This window comes from Echeneis naucrates, chromosome 8 (genome assembly GCF_900963305.1).
Source record: "Echeneis naucrates chromosome 8, fEcheNa1.1, whole genome shotgun sequence".
NCBI classification, from domain to species: Eukaryota; Metazoa; Chordata; class Actinopteri; order Carangiformes; family Echeneidae; genus Echeneis; species Echeneis naucrates.
In genome coordinates this window covers 5,960,134-5,983,448 of record NC_042518.1, presented here as the reverse complement: position 1 = coordinate 5,983,448, position 23,315 = coordinate 5,960,134, and the positions used below count along the sequence as shown (strand labels likewise).

General features: G+C 43.7%; 1 protein-coding gene across 1 annotated transcript in view; it reads right to left on the bottom strand.

Annotated features, from left to right (window-relative positions):
• znf385c (zinc finger protein 385C) overlaps positions 1-23,315 on the bottom strand; it is a 68,644-nt gene that overhangs the window by 18,372 nt on the left and 26,957 nt on the right. The window lies entirely within an intron of this gene.

Genomic DNA, 23,315 nt, shown 5'->3' with positions numbered 1-23,315 from the left:
CACTGTGGCCACCTCAAAGTATGCCTATCAAGTGAGCCCTCTTGCAGCGCGCCCATACACACACACTGCGAGGTGTTTGTTCATCATAGAAAAAAAAGCTCTCACTGACCTTATAATGCATCTTAGAAATAGAAAACACTGGCCAAAAAAGACAGCCTTCATGGTGGGAGAGGGTTTCAGTTGCAGGTGGTTTGAGTACAGCAAGCCAGAGGTGACGACAAAGGAACTTGGACAACAGTAAAAAAAAAACAAAACAATAAAACAAACCCAAAAGTCTGAGCAGGCTGGATCAAATGCTGTGCTATTTCAGATACAGTTCAGAAAGACTGATCAAAAATGATATAAATAGTCTACAAGATAAAATAACATGTTTGAATCCTTACTCTTTTCTGCTTTTTCCTCTCTTATTATCATTTCATATATCTATGTGACAGTTGTACTGTTTGGCTTATGTGAAATGCAGAACTCACTGATAGATGGAGAATCTGTCAGGCGTCTGACGCATTATTTTTTCTGTGGCCTGGCAGGATTGGCAGCCATAACATGGGGTGTGTTTGTGCGTGTGTGTATTTGTCACGAGGGGAGGGTTAGAAGACTGAGCATATGCTCCTTTGCGCCGGTCTGAGGCCTGCCTCTTGCCATGTGTGGGCTCTCCTCTGCTGTCTGTTTGACACCCAGAGAGAGGAAGCACAGGATGGACGCAGCCTACAGACACGTGGGCAGCAGCCGGCGGCGGATCGCCTGCACAGAGACACACACAGCGCACATTTAAATAGAAAACCAGGAGCCTTCTCTTGGCATGGCTATCAGAGGAAAAAAGCTGGGCTTGCAGGGAGGACAGTTATCAGCTGATAGTGCTTCCCCACCGCTCTGTGACTCCCTAGGCAGCTTATTAAATCAGGGCCTGGCTGTTTGCCTCTTTGGATGATAACGCTGGCGCGGACGCACAGCCCGAATCCAGGCATGTTCAACAGTGAACAAATGTGTGTGCGTGAGGCTCGCATGTACTAGACGAATATCACACACCACAAATGTGCACACAAAAATGCTTACAAACAGAAACTGCCTACACTCCTCTGAAAACAAATAGCTCCCAAGGCGAGGGGTAAGTCAATATAAACACAGACACAGAACATGCACACAAGCATAAAATCAAACAAGGTATAATTTTACACAAGACTTTACAGCAAAAGAAAAGACATTTCTGAGAGTTTAAGTTTAGCTCCTGTGTTTTTATTTGTGTCCGTGCATCAGCCTGCAGCCCCCGATAACCTCCTTCTATCACAATGAGTCATTTTCCGCTCATTTAATATCGTGTGTGTGTGAATGTCTGCACAGGGTTTGCTTGCGTGCGATTCTTTCTGTCCAGAATCATGTTTGTGTCAAGGCTCAAATTTATTTACGCCTCATTTGTGGTCCACGGCCCAGACCACTGGCAGTTGAGGCGAGGCCTGAAACCAAATGTCCAGCCTCCGTCTCTCTATCCCAGATGACTTTGCTACCGGATGTGACTGTCTCTGCCAGTCCTTCCTCAGGCAGGCCTCCTCCTACTCCTCCAACCAACGTAACAACGCACTCCTTCTCTCATGACTCACTGGGCAGGGTTACACAACAGCCACCGTCACATCGCATCTAGTTGGATGTGCATATATGTTGGTGTGGGGTGGTGCATCCGAACCATCCAATGCAAACATCGATTTTTCAATTATTTCTTTTCTCTATTTGAGAAGATGAATGGATTCAGACATGCACAAGCAAACATACTGAGCCTTCTCTCCACATTCCTCTTCGACTATCCCAAAATTAGCCATTCAGCCCTTTCGTCCTTCTACTGTAATTCTCTTGTCATCATGCCAGTGCTCCCCTAGGTTTCAGAAAAATAGCTTTTTCTAACAGTTAAATAGCTCCACCCCACCCCTTGTGCTCTGTATATCTCTGCAAACTGCTGCTGAGCATCACAGGAAGGAGAAAGGGTAGAGGGTCGCGAGCGAAAACTGCCTTCCTATTTGTGGCCCAGTGTAATTATGTGGAATAGATGCTGGCACAGCAGGGTCTTGGAGTCTGCTTGGAGTGGATCTCCAATGTCTCTCTCCCTTCTTCTTCTTCTTCTTCTTTTCTTCTTGTGCTCCTGAAGGCAGCCTAAAACTGGTGCCATTACAGGTGGACTAACAGGCCTCTCCTCAGGAACATTTTCATTTGGAAAACAGCGATGTGTTTTCTCTAAACATTTCAAACATATCACAGAAGTTTAGGGGTGAAAATGTCGCTTGACAGCAAGAAGAGTTCAGGTATGAAACCAGGGCGTTTCTGTGCGTGTTCGCCCCTGTAACTGCTTCCTCCCACGGACCAAAGACACGCGGGCCCGGTTAATTGGCGATTCTAAACTGCCCTGTGGGAGTGAATGTGAGTGTAAATGGTTGTTTGTCTCCATGTGTCAGCTGTGTGATAGACTGGCGACCTGCCCAGGTTGAACCCCGCCTCTTGCCAAATGTCAGCTAGGATTGAATCCAGCCCACACACAGGCTTTAAATGTATAGTCCGTTTAGTTTAAATTCAGTTTCATGTCCCCTTTGATTGAATAAATGTTTGTTGATAAGACTGTAAAATGCTTTCATCGTACATTTCCACAGTTTACTGATTCAAATTCTCAACCCTAACCCTAAACCCAGAACTAAGCTTGACGTTTTCTAATTTTGCAAGGGCCAGTGTGGTTTCCTGTCCAGTGTGTAACGTCTAAACAGCCTGGCAGTCCCTGCATTCGCCTCATTTATGAAGCAGAGAGACTGCGAACACAAGGATGAAGTACTATGCCAGCAATGCACCCTTACGGACCCCCCCTGAGGATCCTCATGACTTTGGCTTTGGTGTTGGTGTGAAGACACAAAAGGCTGCCTGGTGAGCTAAAATAATGCACAAGACGACTGTTGCTTCGAAGTTCTTCAACAAACACAAAAGAGAGGGAGGACTCAGAAACAGAGCAAGTTCTATTATGCCGTGTACTGTGGAGCCTGGCAGAAGAAAAAGAGGGGTGAAATCCTTTGTGTACGAATGTTTTAAAGGAATACACAAGAGAGTGTGTTGGCTTTGCCTCTGGTATTGTGCTTTTTATTCCCCTGTATAGACATGTGGTTGTCGGATCACTGAGGTAGGAGCTGTTGTCTTTGTTGACTTCTGCAGAATTTAAGGGCATTTTGCAGCACCGCTCTGCTGCTCAGCTGCGACTGCCTGCTGAGTAACAGTTGGACTGTCAGTTAGACCTTTGTCATCAGGCTGCTGACCTGGTTATTCAGCTGTAACAGGAAATTTTTCCACATCTAAACTTGACTATGTTGTACACGACTCTGCAGAGGGAAGTTGCTGACCAGTGAAATGATGAACTCTAAGTGCAGGAATAATATGAGCATAATTACTGCAGTTTCCTTGAATATGAAACTCTTTTTTTTTTGGTTTTTTTGATGATGATATGCAGCATACCCCTTACGTGTCAGTTAGCATGTGTAGCCATCATGAATGTGCACACAGACGAAATCCTGTCACATACATTAAGCCTCATGACGTGATGTTGTTCACTGTGCATCTGCCACACTGTTGCTGCAATAATCCACCATCCCCCAAGCAAAACCTCCCAGCAGTCTCTGCCCAGACTTAGACCACATGGGCTGATGGCACAGGATCTGACAGCGCAGGAAGCGCCAGTAACTGCAACACTCCACATACAGAGCTGAAGCTTTTAGCTACAATTACTCAACTGATGGAGTTGCTTTTTTTTTTTCTCCAACTTAGGTATGAAATAACCCAAGACATGCTACGCATTCAAATAGCTGTCTCAAACAAGCTCTGCCTGGAAATGGTAAATTGGCCTCATGGTGTATTAGAGGGCTAGCAGCCATTCAAGGGCATGAAATGACATTACGCTGCCTCTGGATGTCCGAACCTACTCCTCAGAGACACAAAGGCTGAGAGAGAGAAAGAGAGAGAGGGAAGGAAAAGTGACTCTTAACAGCCAATTAGCCTCTTCTTGATCAGGAGTTTGTGTGAGGGCCACCGTGGGAACCGTTACTGCACGGACAGAGAACATTAACCATAATCAGTTTTAATTAAAGAATGAAGCTTTATATTCCTCTCAATTGCCGGCCATTCCTCCCTCTCTCTCGTTCCCACACTCTTCCTTCAAATGTGATGATAATCTGTATATCTGAACTGCAGCTGGGATTTGATTGGACTGACCAGATGAAACAATGCTGAGATGATTGTGGAACTTCCAATTAACCTGCAAATTAAACAATTTGATTAATTCAGCAGCACAAAACAGGCCAGAGTCATAAGCTTCTTCAAGACACATGATCACGTTGTGACGGATGTGAGGCCAAATCAACGTGTGATTTTAGATGCTTTTGCATTCAAACGGACCCTTTTTGGAGACTTTGGATTTCTTTCCAGGAGAGAAGCGTTCATTATTTTCTCAATGGCATGCAATTTCAAATTTCTACAAAGACCCCTTTCGATCTGTATCCCACACCTCCCTGTCCCACATTTTCTCACCTTACCACTTTAAAGTTATTTGAATTATATTTTTGCTCTTTTTTCTGGGTCACTCACAGCGGCATGCTGTGCTGGCTGCACTCTGACTGGCTATATTGTGCACTGGAGTGTTTAAGTTGATGACGGTGTGCTGCATATGACAGTTTGTATTCCTTAGAGTGTGTGTTTGTGTCACACATGTCTGAATAGTCAGTGTGATTTCCTCTTCAGTTTGTGTGTCCATGTGAAGGGGGGGATAAGACATATTTGCAGCAGAGATACTGAATTTGAGCCCTAATAAGGCTGTGAAGATTTCTTCTTAGGAGGATTATATTTAATCTCAGCACAGCTACTTCTGATCAACCACCCTATTTTAAAATAATCTGCTATTTAAAAAAAAAAAAAATCTCTCATACGTCCTTCTGTCCTCCTTTCTCGTTCTTTTCCCTGAATTGCAGAAGATGGCAGACTGCTCCATGTGGCCTGATTATACGCAATGCTAAGCACAGTTTGACCTGCAACTGAAAATAGAGCGCTCACGGGGAGGGAAATGATTTCATAACTTTTCTGTCCCGTGCATTTTAGAGAAATTGTACAAAATTAAGACCCTGTGGTGGCTGACACTGAAATCTCACCTCAGCGACCTGCTCTCTCCTAAAGTTAAATCACTGAGCTTGTTTCAGTGCTCCAGTAATTGCTGAATGCAAAATGAAAAGGAGGATGAGGTGAACATGCAGCACATTCAGAAGGAGACTTAGACTTCAGGCAGCTCCATCACAGAGTGGATTAAGGTGCATGGAGGGTAATTCACAGCTGACAAATAAAACATGACCTGACATTGAAATTTAAATCCATCGATAGATCGTCCCACAGCCTCTGGCTTCAGCAGTGACATTGTCTCATCTGAGAAAGATATTAGCCTGTCACTGTGATATTGGAATTGACTAAAAACAAGGCTAGGGCCCAAATTTGATTACGAGAAAGATCTGGCGTCAAAATGATCAAGGAAGCCCCTTCATTTAATTTTGCTCAACTTCTTTTGACAGGAAAAGGTAAGAATTATTTTATGGTTTGAGCGACTTGTTAACATTTTACCTTAAATTACAAAATATATTTAAGTGTGTTCGAGTCCTCTCTGTTTGGCTCAGTAGTGAGTCATGGCAGTTCAGTGGTGGTAACGGGACCTTGTGGAGATGCTTCTTCTCCCCGAGTGTGTCTATAATGAGGTCTGTCAGGCATGCAGCGAGCATTGCATTGCTACCAAACCCAACCTGAACAGAAGCAAAGCCCATCTGTCAAGCAGAGACGATAAGCCTGGAGCCATCAAGAGACAAATTGCTCGGCCTCCCCACTGTGGGGCTTGACAAGGCAGCCGTCTACAGGCAGGCAACTGGGATGCTGCCGAAGCTACACGGGAAAAAGGAGGTGGAAAACGAAAATATAAAACTCATTAATCTACGCACGTGGTGCCGACGGCCAGTCATCACTCTGCAGCTGATGCACACACAACATCAATATGATGATAAACTGAAAGAAGGAGGAAATTTTGAAAATGAACATTATTTTTGTTGTGTTTTCTTTGTTTCCAAGCCTAGGGGTTAGCAGTTTTAATAAGTCACCCACACTTTTCCTAATCTCCTTCCTTTTGCTTTCGCAGCTGTCGGACGTTTACCTCTGGGTAGAAACAAAATCAACTTTTGCAACATGAACATAATTGAAACGGGAAATGATCAAAGGCAAAGTATGGCAGATTGAACATCTGTTGGACAGAGATGACTGCGGCCTCATTTCCTTCTTCATTATAACAACTAGCACTGCCATCTTGCTGTGTCAAACACACGCAAAATAAATAAATAAAAAAGACTGATTGAATGAAATGATTTAAAGTACTGCCAGGCCCACACATGCAAAAACTCTGGTCTTGATGATTGACAGAAACTCAGATCAGGTTCATTTCCTCAGCAAATTGAGTCATTTGTGGAAGTGGCATTAAGTGCGACATCGTTTTTACATGAATAAATATCAGGCTGGTCACCCAAGCGTCACACAGCACATCATGCCAACTGTGACAAGCCATTATAAATTGATTAGATATGGTGGGTGAGCTGGGCTGCTCAGATCTTCGAGGAAGGAGGATGCAGGCACGTGGGAGAAAACAGGAACAAGAACAGAGGTTTCTTTCTAATTTTAGCTCTTCACCTGATCAGATGAGAGGAACAAGAGATGAAAACACTCACCAAGATGCTGAAAGTCAGACGCAAAGGTGGGGATGAGCCTGAGGCGATTGTGAAATTAAAATGAAGTTGTAGTTGGGCTGAACGCAGTGGAATTATCCTCTCTATAAAGCATGAGCACAGTGGCACAACACAAACACACACACACACACACAGAGGAAAGAAAGACCCCCTAACAATTAATGATTCATTTATACATCTACCAGCAGTCTGACAATCTTCGGTACTGCAGGTGAGAACATTCCCTTTATTTGTATAAACGACACCATGAAACTGCTTGCAGAGAGAATTGTACTGTACATTACTTGTGTATTATTACAGTCATTACTATGCAAAAAAATCTCCTGTTAAGCAAGTTGTATTTGCAGAAAGTCAGCAAATTGCTTTGCGGAGCTGATTTTTTTCTCCCTTTCCTTCAAATGGCACACCCATTGTCTTTTCTTTTCCAGTTGCTTTTTCTTTTTACTTTTTTGACAATGTACATAATTTCAGTGCTTCAATTAAAACTCTTAATGGTAATTTGTACTGACTAAAAAAAAAAAAAAAAAAAGGAAAAGGGAAGCTTTCTTGTCCTTGGGCTAAAATTTTTGTTGGACTTTTGAACACAAAGCAAGGAAGTGGGAAACAAATCTAATTTGAGGAGCAGAACTGCAGTTACATGAGAGTTATGGCATGGTTACTGCTGTGGTAATAAAAGTCCTCCAGCTGTGAAGGTTAGCACAGTGCTAATGCATAAATTAGTTCACATTCTGTACTGCAGATAACATTACCAGGAAAAACAAACAGTAGCAATTCAGAGATAATTTTAATGAGCCACACAGGCTGACAAAATCCTGATTAATATATTTGGTTGACTGTAAGCAAAACTCAGTGACAATTTATCAAAAGAATTTAACCCCAAAGCGCATGTGCACAGGTTATAAGTTTGGGATGAAGGATGTGCTGATGTTAAAAACCAATTAGATCTTGGTTGATTTTTGAAATGCCCTCTTTCAGCCTGAGAGAGGATGGGCTGCTCGACAGGCTCTCTGAAGAGAAACAGCTGCATGCTGCAAAATTGGTCTTTGCAAGAAGCTGCTCTGGTCTTTGTTGTCTCCTTCCTCCTCGACTCAGAGTGCTGGCATGCAGATGTCTCCTCTTATTCCTCATGTATAATTACAAAGTCGTGAGGAATGGCATAAATGAATGATTCCTCATATGGAGGTATTGTTCTGCAGGCAGCACACCCGAGCCAGGCGGCCGGTACAGTTTTAAATAGGAAAACTTCACCACAACAAAGGATTTAGTACCTCGCTTGTCTTTGCCATGGCTGCCTCCTTCCTCCCTCCTTCCCAAATCAGCTCCTACATGACACACCAGACAGGATGATGCGGTTGAAGAACAATCAATGCTACCACCCATGGCGGTGTTATATAGCTTCCACTCCAGTTGTAGGGCCCTCCTGCTCTGCCTGGGTGGAGGCATAAGGCTGAGCAGATAAGGATTCTTATCAGAGTCAGTGCAGGTGTTTGGTGGAGCGAGGCCATCAGAGTATTCTTAAGTTACTATTGGCCGGGATGGGAAGAGGGTAAAACAGGAGGAGTGGAGGCGGTGGATGGGTGGAGGTGGGGGTAAGCGTTGTGTGTGTGATGGTGGTGGCCCGGGTGCTGTAATTGTGAATCTCCTCAGACTGCTGCAGTGCAGTGCGTCTTAGACACCTGCTGGTGTGGCGATAAGGAACGAAAAGCAATCACTCCAGCTACCTGCCAGAACCAACCAGCATCTTGCTTCCTCTCAACCTGCTACTTGGGTAATTTTTCTCAAATATAACTTGCTTTCGGTAATAGGTCAGCTCCCTTTGCTGGCTGACACCTTGTAGGGTAGAGGACAGGAGAGGAAAGGAGGAAACAAGAAAGGAGCAGACATGAGAGGAGGACCGAAGGAGAGAGGGGAGGAGGGCAATGGAGAGGACAGAGGACAAGAGAGAGGAGAGTAGAGAGATAAGGAGCAAGAGAGGAGGAAAGATTTGAAAAGTGGAGTGGCGGAGAGAGGAAAAGAGGAGCTGGTGATGCTCTGATTGTTTACGGTTCATATGGCTAATGGTGAACTTTGCGTGTCAGCACAATCCTACAAATCGAGAAATGAAAAGCAGTGAATGTAGCAGGAGGTTTCTCGTGCCACCACAGGCTGCCATTTCAAAATAACTTTATCATCCACAGAGGTCAAGGGCGTGCGGCCTGGCTCAAAGTGAGTCCTCAGGCTCTCCAGAAAGTGTTTTTCATTAGTGCGATTCCAGCGGAGGATTATCACACGAATCCTTGGGATAAATCCTTGCTCGCACACCAAGTGAGACCATCAGCTGTTGCAGTCAACCAACGTCGCCTACTGAATTATTCATTTCCTGTTTACACCAGGCGACAGGTGCGTGACCTCTGTGATGAGTGCCCAGGGTGTCTGGGAGAAGTGGTGACAAGATATAGGGAGGGAGGGAGTGGAGTGGAGGAAGCCTTGGAGGGACAGCAGTGGAGACAGAGGAGGTGCAGCGGGTGGAGGGGAGAGGTTTCTGAGGAAACTTTTTTGTTTGTCTGACTCAGGTGCTTTTTGAGGTTTATGGTTGCTTTTAATCTTAATCTTAAAGCAGGGACACTGAAATAAGCAGACTTTTAGATAAGGCTTCAGGGAAAGGTTTTTTTTTTTTTTTTTTTTAGGTCTGAGGCTGCAGCTGCCAAATTTGGTGATATAGCTGGGGGGGCGGGTTAGTGGAATCTCTGTTCTCAGGGGGACATGGGGTTTGGGGAGGTCTGCCAAGCTCAAGCTCCACATCAGCTGGGTGGCATTTACTGTAACCTTTTCCCTGGCTTTTAATAACTAGGTGCAGAAAACACGGATCACTGCAATTCACTGCAATTCTCGTAGAATTGCCCTCTCCAACCTACTTGTAGCCTCATGGGAACCGGAAAACTCCCAACAGAGTGGGGAAAGAAGTCGAGTACGAACCTTGCGTCAGCTCCTGTGTACGCCAGCCGCACGGAAATTTCAATATCAACAAATGAACTGAAATAGTGCAGCAGCAAAGGAAAGAAGAGAAGCACAGCTGAAAGCAAAAGGAGCAGAGGAGGGAAGATGAATTGAGGGACTAGAGGCTGTAAATAAGCTGATGTTGTCCAAAAAAAAAAAAAAAAAAACATAGGCTCCCCGTCGGGTTTGTTTAGTTTAGCACCAATGAAATACCAAACTGAATCACAGGAATTCAATCTGGTTCACTCAGCCTGAATAATAGACTGTGACACCTGATAGCTTAAGAATAAGCCTCCTATTTATGCACACATATTGATGTGGACGTCTGCATGAACACACACACGCACACATGTACACACAAGAATGCAAACAAAAAACCACACAGCCTAGACGCTCTCTGCAGCATGATGCATGGATTTCTCCTTCAGGCAATGGGGGAAAAGAGACAGACTTTTCTCCCCTTCGGCCAACTCGTGCTTCAGACAAAATAACAAACGGCTGAATGATATAGTGAACCGTCCCCTCTGGCTGCGAAAGTGGGAATGGAACCACATCTCTGAGACGGCAGATACAAAAGCTCCCTCTCTTCCTCTCACTAGTTGTGCATCCACAGAGACTTTGGCAGATCTCAAAGACAGATTAATCTCGATTGAAAGTTGGTGAAGTGTCCTCATGCATCAAAAGTATTACTACTTATGGAGAGAGAGAGAGCGAAAGAGCGAAGCAGACAGTCCGCAGAAAAGAGAGAAAATGAGCTCTGGGGTCATTTAGAATAGACGAACACCCTCAAAGCAACCAGAACTGTAAAGCGCACGCACACACACACACACACACACACACACACCAGATTAAGACTTCATCATCAAATCTTGATGTAACAGACTTCTTCCCGGTCTGCCTGTGAAAGCCTTGGACTGCTGCTGCTGGAGCAGCATGAATCTGACGTTTCCAGTCGTCATACCAGCACGAACAAGACAGTTTTGGCTGCTGACGGAAACGCTTCCTCTCACATGAACCTAAATCACATGGAGCATCACTTTCATGCGCACTGTTATTGTAGACCGTACAGGACCTCGTCTAATATATTAAAAAAAAAAAAAAAAAAAACATTACTCATTTGCTTCTCTATTGTCTCTTAATTAAGATGTTTTCTGTTACTTTTCATTTTAGGGATGAAATAATAATTTATTCTGAATACAGCTCAACATTAAAATAACTGTCCTTTTTACCTCAGTCCATTTACTTGAGCACTGTGCATAAGTACCATTTTGGGTTATTTTATGCAAAATTCACTGTGTACTTCCACTCCACTTCATTTACATGACATCTGCATTTACATATTGAGATTTTATGAACAAATGACCAGTTAATAAAATATTCACAGTTTGAGATTGAACTATCTGAGAGTTAGTACTAGTAACTGGTAGCTTAACTTCATATTTCCACCAGCTACAACATTCACAGGCCTCTTTTGCAGCAACACACCAATAATACTATAAAATAATAATACAACTTTTCTCAAAATATTGTGCTGCTTTTTCCTTTTATACTTTTTTGAAAGCAGGGACTATTTGAGTAAATGTTTATAGGGAAAATAGGCAGCTGGACACTACATTTTATTTTAAAATGTGCTAAACCTTTAAAACTCTTTTAAAAGGAAGTCTGTGTGTGTGTGTGTGTGTGTGTGTGTACATGCACATATATATTTTTTATTGATAAAAGTGCTGCCAGGTTTCCCACAACAGAGCTTGAAATTTGAGCTCACCTTTACCTTAGTTGTATTGTTAAGGATCATTGTAGGGCTACTTTAATGCTTTGTATTTTTTTTCTCTCCTTTTTAAAATTTTCATTTACTCTTTCAGGAATAGAGGATTTTTATGATAATGGAATTGTCACTGTTAATTTTTTAGAGAAACAGAAAAGCATTTTTGTTCATTTATATAAAAGAAAATGAAAAAATGTAGTGGGGCTTAGTTTAGAGTGCCTGCTCGTGTGGCTTTATTTATTTAAATTTCACTGAATGTGTGTTTTAGAAAGAGATGAATGCAACCTCAGACAGCACTGAGCCAGGGATGGTACAGTGCAGATTAGGACAAAAATGTTACCAAACAGTTGCATCAGTCCTAACATCATGGGGATCAATCCCATATTTATGAGGCACCATGCACGGGTGCCCTCTCGCTGATGCTGATGACATGACTCTGGTGTAACTGGAGATTTGTTGACCTTTGGTGAACACACTGCCCCCCCCCCGCCCGACTGCGCCGGCCTTTCCTAACCCACTTTGGTCTGTCTGCTGAGACAAAGAGGATTTACAGTTAATCTGGCTTCAACAACAGCAGGAGTACATACCCTCCACAGCAACACTCCAGAGAATATGACTAATCAAGATGTCTTGAACATCAAATAGGGAACAATTACCTCTAATAAGATCCATTTTGTTGACTGACTGAGAGGAGGCAAGAGAGTGAGAGCTGACACAGCTTTGATTGGCTTTGACTGCAAAGCCAATCGATTTTTTTTTTTAATAAAATCAGACAAGAGAGCAAAAACGCACCACCTTGGTAAATGATTCAAACTTAACTTGGAATTAAGAACATAACCACAGCATGAGCTAATTTCACCTCATCTTTTTTCATTTCAAATGAACTGGAATTAAGGGTCACTGCTGGAAAATCTTGGCTTTGTTTAAAGATAATTGGATTTATTTTAAAAAGGAATCTGCATAAATCAATCAAATCTCATTCAAAAACTTCAGGTAAGAGAAACACACTGGCACAAACAGACAAACACTTCTCCTTAATTAGCCGCAAAAGGAAGCTCCTGACTTGAACTGATGCAAGTCAGCAACAGCCGGCACATATGAAATGGGTGTAAATACCAGAGTGGCACAAAGGCAGCTGATGAGGTGACAAAAAGCGGTTTGATTGTAATGTTGAAGAAACGGTGGATTTGATTGCAGTAATAAGCAAATGGTTTTAACAGGTGCAAGTGTAGCTGGGGAAGTATGCAATTCGAAAACCCTCCTCATTAGTAAGCAAATGAATTCCATCACCTCTCTTTGGTAAGCGGCTTGATAAATCCATGCAAAGTGGTGTCTGGCTTCAACCACAGCAAGCAGTTTTAATAGATGCAGAGCTGCTAATGCATCATTCTCATTGACTCCGTGCACCATTCTGCTAAGATCAGCCCGAGCACAATTGTTGGCCTCCAGCAAACAAACCCAAGTCAATGAGGTTGACGCTCCACAGGGATCAGTGCAGAGTATTTTCCTTGTGCCTGCTCCAATAGCTTTACGAATTTTATTCATAAATCCCTGGGGAGATGGACTTCCATGTACTGTTGTACTTGAGGAGAGGAGGGCAGCAGCTCCAAATGGGTAGGGCAATCTCTGAAAATGCAAATCTAAGGAGACAAGCGGTGAGGGCAACTCCTCTTGCCCAAAAGCTAGTACAAGAAGAGCGATTTCCACCGAGATCAGAGAGAAAGCATTACGAACTGCTGCATCGCTGCATGCACATGCAGCCCAATGTCCACAGCAGCATCTGACCAGTGGGACTGAAAGCAGAATGAGAGAAGCAGGAGGACAGCAAAGACACAGACACGGACCTCTGCCTCCAGACTCCAGCTTTAAAAAAAAATAAATGATGGAGCTCAGTGAAGCGGTGAAATTCAAAGCATCAAAAGGCCAGTCGATAAATTTGTTGTGTTTGAGCAGACGTCGCAGTACAGCATTCAGCAGCAACTAAGATTGAGTCAAGCACACACAAATCTAATCTCTCAATGCCTGGCAACAAATCCACTCTGTAGCCCTGATCAATTCATTAGACAGCCTCCTCTTGAACACATACATGCACATATATGCGCGCACACACACATGTGAGCGAGGCAATGTGATGATAAGCTTGTCCCACTTAATCACTTCCTATTAAGAGACACCTGCTAGGTTGAAGCAGTCTTGTGTGATTATGTGCAATCATAGAAATGTCACATTTGAATGGTAAGCAGCATGTGAGGGCGGCTGTGCTGCATATTATACACCATAAAATCATCAGCTATTCTCACTACACATACAAGTCCACAAAAAAATATAAAACACACACACACACACACACATATATATATATATATATATGTGTGTGTGTGTGTGTGTATATATGTATATGTATATATATATATACACACATATATATACATACAATATTGACACAAGACTCAGAAATATAATCTCTCCGCATAATTTTGCATATGCCAAGCAGGCATATAAATACACACATGCACCCACACTCGGCTGGAGGGGGGGTCGGTATCTGCTGTGGATAAAAGACATCCCTTATCAGCTTCCTCATAGAGGAGCTGGGAATGAAGGCATTTACTCAAATCAAAGAGGCAGCTTTTGGAGATAAGCCGAGAGAGACGGAGCTCAACTAAGCTTTCAGATTGTACTGGGCATATAGAGGGAACAGAGGAGGAATGGGAAATGAAAGAGAGGGAGTGGATTGAAGGATGGACGGATGGATGGATGATAGATGGGTGGATTGTTGATGAAGTGATGGGAGGAAGGCGCCGACTGTTTGGTGCCCTGTTGTGCTTTGAGCGAGATGCGTGCATACAGAGGAGGAGTGCTTGGCTTTTGTCTCAGATGGAAGCACTTATATAAAGCGTATTTAGAGGACGTGGGTGTGCAAGTTATTGTGTTGACCTCAGTGTTGTGTCTGTGCAGGCGTGCTTCTGTCTGTCCCTACGCTCGTAGCTGGCCCTGTCTGCAGTGAGCTGGCACATCTCCTCCGCTGCGCTGGGCTCTGAGCAGTGCTGGAATAACCCACTTCAAAGAGACCCATTGTCACACACTAATGTGGCAAACGGCAGCTAGCGACACAGAAATCGGCACACACTGAGACTGGATATTCCCTCTGAGATGAGCGAGGAAGGGTGGTGTAGGAGGGGATGAAGAGGAGGAGGGGGAGAGAGAGGGAGAGGTTTGTTCACAAACATACTGCTGTGCCAACATTAATCATGTAGACTCTCATAAAATCATTAGAGCTGATCATTCCCAGTCATTCTCTCTACAGCGGCTCAGTGCTGATGAAAAGATGCGAGAATGCCAATTCCTGGTGGAGATACAAGCTAGGACATACACACACACTAAAATATGAAAACCAAAAAATGAGGCAGCTGAACTAAGCAGTTGGCTTCAGAGAATTCGTGCAGAGTTTGTACATATCCTTCATGTTTGATATGTAATTAAAATTTCTCGCCCAAAAAACACCCACTGTATTGAAGTAGCCTTTTTTTTTTTTTTTAAATCAACTAAATTATGCATACTTATTCACATAAAGAGTGCATATTCTAACTGCAGCGTGATTACACAACAAATTTATTCCACTGATTGCATGCAAGTGTGTGTCAGATTAAGTGTGTAAAGAAAAATGCCTGCTAAAATTTATGTATTTGTGGGTTTTCCATTTTATTTATGTGTATTCTAAATTGCTGAAGCTTGTTTCTCTGTACACAAACTCTGCCAATTTTGTTTGTGTCCCAGTGTGTCTGTGTGTGTGTGCATGTGTGTGTCTGTGTAGGTGTGAGTTTGCAGACAGAAAACACTTACTGTTTATATTGGTGATTGCATTATGTATGTGCCTGTGTGAGTGTATTTAGAGATTGCAAACTATGTTAATGGTGATTGCAATTTATGTGTATTCGTTTATTTTTTTTTTTTTAAGTACAGCTGTGTTCTGCAATTGTGTATGATTTGTGTATATTTTTATACTATTTTTACTGTTAATTACAAAATTTCCTTGGGTTAGGGTTGACTACAATTTTCACTTTATTTCACTGCATGAATGTAAAATCTTTTCCCACTCATAGTTTAAGTGTCAAGATGTTTCAGGTTTCTCAGTTGCTTTTTCACTGCAAATGTTAAAAATGTAAACAAACCTTTAACTCTGCCAGAAAACATCAAGACCTTTTTATTTATCTTTTTTATTTACTCAGTGTGTACTCAAAGAGCTGCACATTGAGCTTTGAGTGATACTTATTTTGATTCTTTTGTTTACATTCAGATTAATTATGTGTCTACTGTGGGTGTCTTGTTTGTGTTTCCATTATTTTTAGATTTGTGCTTGTGCGTGTATGTGTGTGTGGGACAATGAGTGGACACTCATTCCCAGCCACTTCAATTAATCTGGCAAGCGGTGAGCTGTGAAACATCGGTGTGACAGCGTGCAGTACAGGTGGAGGTCAGCATCCGAACGGCTAACAAAGAGCTTGAGCAGAGACAGCCATTAGAGCTGGATCAGCGCCTCTTATGTTTACACTTACCACCGTTTACACACTAACTGCTCTCCATTATGGGCATTAGACCCTGAAGTGTTGGAGATCAGTGCTCAGGGTACCTGCTTCTGATAGCTGGAACTAACTGTAAAAGTCGATGGCCTTTGTTACTTTTGCTGCTGCTGATGGTCTTGTATTGAAAGACAGGGCACTTCAATAGACAGTCCGGTTTGATGACTTGTACACTTCAGACCTAGAGACAAGTAAGAACTATGGAAGAGAATATGATTATTTTAGGTCATACTTCCTTTATAATTCAATCCTTCAGCTTTACACCTGTCTCTGTCTCCATCGCTCTCTCTGCCTGTTCAACTGTTCTAAAAACATTACCCTTCTCTCTTTCCTCACTTGAGCCAAGATCAGACCAGGAATGGGAGACGTCGTCACCCACTTCTGCTGAAAAGTGCTTTACCTGCTGAAGAGTGATGAAATCACAAGGACTAGAAAAACAGACAAACCCACACACGTGCAGCACTGGGAGGTGATGTGTTGTTAGTCCTCAAAGCCTCCATCTTTGAGCCTTAACAACCTTAGAATAAGAGGCTAAGTGGAGAGGTTTTGGTGCTGAGTGCAGCGTAGGATCATTTCTCATGTTGTCAGAGCTCCGCTGGGCCTCGCATATGCCTATAGCTCTCAGCATCCTGAAGCCATCACTTCAGCAGGCGGGCCAATCAAACCCACGCTGTCATTCCTGCGAAATGACTTCAACTGTCACTCACACAGAAGCTTTTTCCCGACAAGGTACCCCGAGGCCAGAGAGGGGCACATACAAGTGCCATATCTGCAAAAGCAGACACATATGATTTCTGTCACGATACAAATTACATTACATTCCATTAGAAAGTGAGTAAGCGTGTGCATATTATACACAATATATGCAGAGAAAGGGATGCACATGAATATTTATGGGTTTGAGGGATAAATTAGCACAGAAAAGGTAACACTGGCAACTTCACTGACCTCTGACCTCTGCTCTCAGCTGAACTTTGACACGAGTGAAAGGCGCCTGCAGGTGCACGCAGACAGGTCTCATTATTATTGCTGCCTCAGTCCACCCACTCACCCTGCTCCCCAACCACTTTGAAACACGCTTCACAAACATTTACATACAAATGTGGGCATTCAATTTATGAAGTATTTAATTCCTGAGTAGATCCAGCTACATGTACATTTTGTATCTGTGACTGGAGTGTAGAATAACGAGTGCATATACCATCAACGGTTTTGTTCAGACTTAGAAATGTACTTCTGCAACAATATAAAATCATCGGTTTGGAATATTTCTATATATATATATATATATATATAAAAAAATCACTTTTTTCATGCATTCTTCTTTCCTGTCAAAATCACCTACATAACCCAGGAACTGCCAGCCTTGTGCACAATAAAGAGCAGGCCACAGAGATCAGGTAAAATCACTTATCTCGTGTTTCCCTCCAGAATAACACAAAACAATCAGAAAACGGCCACATATTCTTATTTTTACACACAGCTTTGAAAAAACCAAGTGCTGGCAGTGTCTGTTGCCATATGAGATACTTTATTACAAGTAGAAGGAGTGACTCACACACAAAAAACAACATTGCGTTACAAGTCAGCTCCTGAAAAGCACTACGCATCAGAGGTAGAGGATATGCAAGCATGAGAGAGCTTCCATGAATAGAATCAGTCTGTAAACTCAGATCACCTCCTGGACTGATCTTGACTGGAGAAGATGAAAGAAGATCAAGAACAGTGACTACGAGAAAATGTAAAAAAAAAAAAAAAAAAAAAAGTATGGAGAGGAAAAAGTACTGCAGAGATAACACATCCCATTCCTACCTGGAGGCAATGGCTGACACGTTAAAATGAAAAAGAGCCACACGCATGCAATGACTACTATATAAACGTAGAATGGAACTTCACTCCAGTGGGAAAACATAAAATGCAATAAGATGAGGAAGAATAAATATTAAATATATACGCCGCTGTGTGTGGCAGAACTACACAATCCTTCCACTCTCACAGGAGTCTTTAGAAAGGTGACGCAGACTAATAAGGGCCAAGGCAATGAAAAATAAAGTCAGGTCGACTACAGATTTGTCATTTCAGGTGAAGTGTTTGTTGAGCTAATCAAGCAGTGGTTATTTGTCTCTGCTGTGTGTGTGTGTGTGTGTGTCTGTGTGTGAGAGAGAGAGAGAGATTGAAGGTAGAAGTGGGTCTAGCAGGAGTTGGAGAGCTGCCACCTTCATCACACTGGCCCACGAGGGATGAACAAAGAGACAGGAGGCTCGGCAGCTCCATCCATCATAATGTCTCATTGCCTCTCAAGCTTTTGCCTTTTTGCATGCATGTGCAAACACACACACACACACACACACACACACACACACACACACACACACACAAACACATACAAACACACCATGCAAACAGAAGCCCATGGCTACTTTTAGCCAAACTAGCACAAAGCACAGGCAAAGTACACACTTGAGGAAAAGCTGGTTCCTTTAAGCAGCTGAGGGTTTGATGATGATGATGATGCAGTTGTTGAGTTGGTGGGAAATGGACCAAAGCCCTCAATCCAGCAGGCCTACCTTTTCATTAACCACCACATTCACGCCCCCCGACCCCCACCTACACAGACACTTCAAACAGATGTGCTATGGCTTCCTGTTACTTGGGAACCCATCCAGCCTTAACTCATTAAAAGCTGGAACCAAGGGCAAGAGGACACGGACATCTCAACATCAAGTACTTCAAGATAGGCTGTCTGTTAAGATGACGTTTGCATTGCAAATGTGCCATCAGTGTGATTCTCCTAAGCCAAACAACTAGAAGCATACATTTCAAATGGATTTTCTTCATTTCTGCGTCTAGCCTTGCTTTCAGGGTGTGGCCAGCTCCCACTGAGTGGTCACAGACAGTAACCCTAACCTCATGTAATTAGCCCTGATCGAGCTTGAACCCTGTTTAGAGCAGATTAACCCTGCTTCCCATTCATTCCCAGACCCCTCCCCCCGAAGATCTCGCAGATAAAAAAAAAAAAAAAAAAAAGAGGAAAAGAGGAAGAATGGCACCCACTCCCACAGGGTTAATGCCTGTAATCAGCCCTCCCACAGCCCCACAACCTGTCCACTGCTCTGGGGAACAGCGGGGGGTGTAGCGAATGGACGAATGAAGCCAGAAAAGGTTGAACCTCCACATCCATATTTTTTCCCCCCTTCCTCAACGAAAACAGCACCTGCCTCTCAGGAGGTATCAACACAATGAGTAATCGCAGACATTGTTAAGGAACAGCTGTTACTATGTGGCACCGAGAAGAAGCCGCTGGAGCAGCCACACATTTCCCTTGTGACCAACCGAGCCACTTTTAAGATGCTGTAATAGCTGAGGTGAAATCAGCACAAGACAAAGGCCCAGGTTGTTAGGGCTCCACTTGACAGGAGAGCTGCTCGTTTATGAGCTGTGTAAAGAGCCAAGAGGGAGAGAAAGGAGCCTGACACGGGTGAGAGGAAGGCGGCGTTTCAGTCAAACACCTCGACACCGAAGGCTTGGTGCCACATTCTTATCCGTCTTCACTGATGGAAGGACTACAAGGTGACGTTTGGAAGGAGACGTAAATATCTGAAAAGATGCTAACGTGGCATCCATTTGCATGAGTCACTGGCCCACGTTGAAGCCATTTTAAGAGCACCGAGATCTCAAAGCACCCAACAATCTCACTTGCAGGGAGATCCATCACATCTACTGGCCTGGTGAGCCTGCATACAACCATCACCTCTGGGTCAGTAAACAAGACTATATGTCTGTAATGATCTCTTTTCATTTTCACATTTTCTCTTTCATTTTCTGCTCCTCCGTTTGAAATAGGAGGTTGGGGTCCGATACGTGATCATTTTTTGGGAGGATAAAGGTGGAGAGGACTGACTGAGCCATGACAACAATTCAGTGTTTCAGGTGAAGCACGGGAACAGAGAAGTGCAGGTCCATTAGTTATCCCTCAGCTCAGCCACCTAAATGAAAAGTAAACCTTTATTCTCTGATACAATCAGAGATGAAACAGAGCTCATTATCCAAATAAGGACGCTCTCTCTTCTGGATTTAGTGGGTGAATATCTGTCATCCCATTCACAGCCAACAATCTCAGTCAACTAGATACAATATAGTGAAAATTTTATACACAGTTTCCACCCTTCAAAAACTTTGATAAATCCACAAGTGGATTTTAGACCTCACTGCTTCAATAGGTCAGGCCAGGTGATCATGTTTATCTGTAAAAACAGATTGCCTGACGGCTCAGCGGGAATTCAGAAAATAAACATCGATATTTCGGGTGCATTTTAATTTAATTTTTAACATGCACAAAACCTCCCCTCACACTCAAACCAACCAATTATTATAGTCGCAGTCGAATTTGAGGGAAGCGTTGATTTTAGTTATTTTATATATTTATTTATTTTGGCTCAGATTACTGGGGGCCTGTTTTCTAACCACAGACTTTAAAACGATAGAAGTTGTCATCCACCTTCTCGTCGGTAAGAAGCCCAAACGGTTTATTTATCAGTCAGAGACTAAACTTGCACCGCTCACAGAGGCTCAGGTGTCCGTCACTCCTCGCCGGTCAGGACGCTCTCCAGGATCCGATCCTGAGTACCAAACAACTTGATCGATACACTTTGGATTCTGTCGCCACAACAGCAGCAGGTAAATGAAGGAATTGATCAGTTCCACATCAATTTCAATCATATTTGTGAGCGTCCAGCGGACTCGCCCGGTTAATTAGGAACACCCACCCAGTGTATTTGTAACAGCCATGTGCCGGCCCGTCCCCGTCAGTAACACGCTGACAGTGATATTAACACACTTTGATAATTATCTCTAACAGCATCAGACTCACAACCTGAAGCTCCGTCCGTCACTCACCGATCAGCATCGTGCGTCCAGGACCGGATCCGCGTATCTCCAGCTCGGCGTGTCACCGCGCGTAAGAATCGGTAAAAATAAAATAAATATAAATTACACTTTTATTCCGCAGAGCGACAGAGGGCGGGAGAGAGGGAGAGAGACATGCACGAAGCTCAGGTGAGATGTGGGGGCGTCCTGTAGTTGGGGAGCGCCTCGGAAATGCGCTGAAGCCGATTCCGACTGACTTTGTTCCGTCTTTCTTGTCTCTGAAATCGCAACTCTTTCTCTGCAGCTGTACAGAATCCTTTATTTTTTTTCTCTCCTTTCTTTATTATTATTATTATTATTATTATTATTACTATTATTATTTTAGTCCACGTCTTTGGGAGACCGGTCCGCTGGAAAATGGCAGATCCAATTGATGCCCGAGATCCTCTCTGTTAAAATCCTATTGCTCGTGTGCTGCTGCTCCGCCTGGCCTGAAGGAGGCGAGGAGCGGGGCTGTGGGGAGGGAGGCTGGGCGTAATTGCCTGCACCCCCCCCCCAGACACACTCACTCACCCACTCTCTCTCCCTGAGTCTCCTGTCCTTGTCATCCCTCCCTCTCTACAGTCCCAGCGTCTTTTCTCTCTTCTCCACTCAGTGAACACCTTTTAACTTGAAAGGAAAGCACAGATGGGGAAATTAGCTGCTATTTTTCATCCCCGTACAACTTGGCAGCACATTATCCTACGAGTCAAACTTGCTGTCCTACAGGACAGCACAAACTGAGCCGTCTCACTTGTGTGTGTACATCCGGCCATGAAGCCAGAGGAATAGAGAAGTCAACAGAAAAGCAGGAGGTGCAGCGAGCAGCAGCTTTGGATGGCAGCGGCATGATGGCAGCACTGTAGATATTAAGGCAGAGAGGGGAATATTTCCTCAGACAGCTTTCTGTACGTGCTCTCATAAGGATGATTTGTGTACACTTGTCAAGGCAGCAGGCTAACGTGCACGGCAGTGTGTTAGTGAGATCGACGTGAGAGTGACTGCAAGTGATGGCTTCTCACAGTTATCCCTCTTGCCAGTCTGCTCCTCCTTTGTGTCTCTTCTTGTCGATGCATCATTTGGTGGAGTTGACACATATTCTGGGATTCAGAATTGGCTCGAGAGCACAGAGAGCCTGCTCGTATTAAATTTATGTTTGCTCAAATGATGCGTGTGTGTGTGTGTGTGTGTGTGTGTTGAAGCGTGGATTGTGGGTTGAAGAGCCTCAGTGCAATGCTAAGCTGACCTGGAGCTATGCCAAAGCACATCTCCCTGGGTGCTATCAGGAACTTAATTATAGCATAAAATTGCTCCCTCTCCGCCTCTTTCAGTTCACTTCCTCTTCTTTTCCCCCTTTTCTCCCCCTTCCTGCTCTTTCGCTCTCTCACCCTCTCTCTCTGCCTGCCTTTATCTCTTGTTGCTCTTTTTCCATTTCCTTGCACTTGCTGGTTTGGCAGAAATGCCTGCTGGTGCTGCTGTTCATGTCACCGCTGTGAGAAAAAGCCATCAAAATGTATCTCGACTGTTCATGACATCCACCGTTGCAGCCACATATTCTACAAGTTCATATGCTATCTCTACTCTGCATCTACATTTTTTTTTTTTTTTTTTTTTTTGAAATTGTGCGCTTGCACATCAATAATATTTACATGATTCATGCTGTTTTTCAGTTTGCTGTGGTCCAGGTGTAACAAGTGTGGATGTGGAGCGTTAACAGCACTGAGGGTTGGTAGAGATCCAATTGCTGATGGAGAGTTCCCCCTAAACATGACATATTGGCTTTGACAGCGTGTTGTGTGGGGTGTGAGCTACCTTTCCCCTCCAATCCAGGTTTCTGTTCCTTGCTATTCACCGAGGCAGGAGTGGACCAACATGCTCTCCCGCGGGGCAAAGTGGAGGATACAGGGGCAGCTGCTGCCCTGCTGCCTCATGCCAACCATCAGCCTACTGGCTGGCACGCCAGAGCCGTGGCTAATTAGAAATGGCTCCGAGCTTTGCATCAGTCAGCCTCAGCCAAGTCCATTTGTTCCAGCCTATAAGCTCTATATGTTAAAAACGGTGCTAACGCCACTGTGATGGGAATATCTGGTTACATCCTTGAGTGGCCAACAGCTGGACTATTCAAAACTGTTCATTTTAGAAAATCATTTAGTCCATAGTCACGAATTCCATTTTTCTTAAAACCACAAAAGCAGAGAACTGGAAATAATTCCTCCTTCCTCAGTTTAGATCTGTCAGTTGCTTCCTCGTCCTGACTGCAACATCTGTGACTGCTGTCATGACATTCATGACATGTCCACAAAATCCATTCCT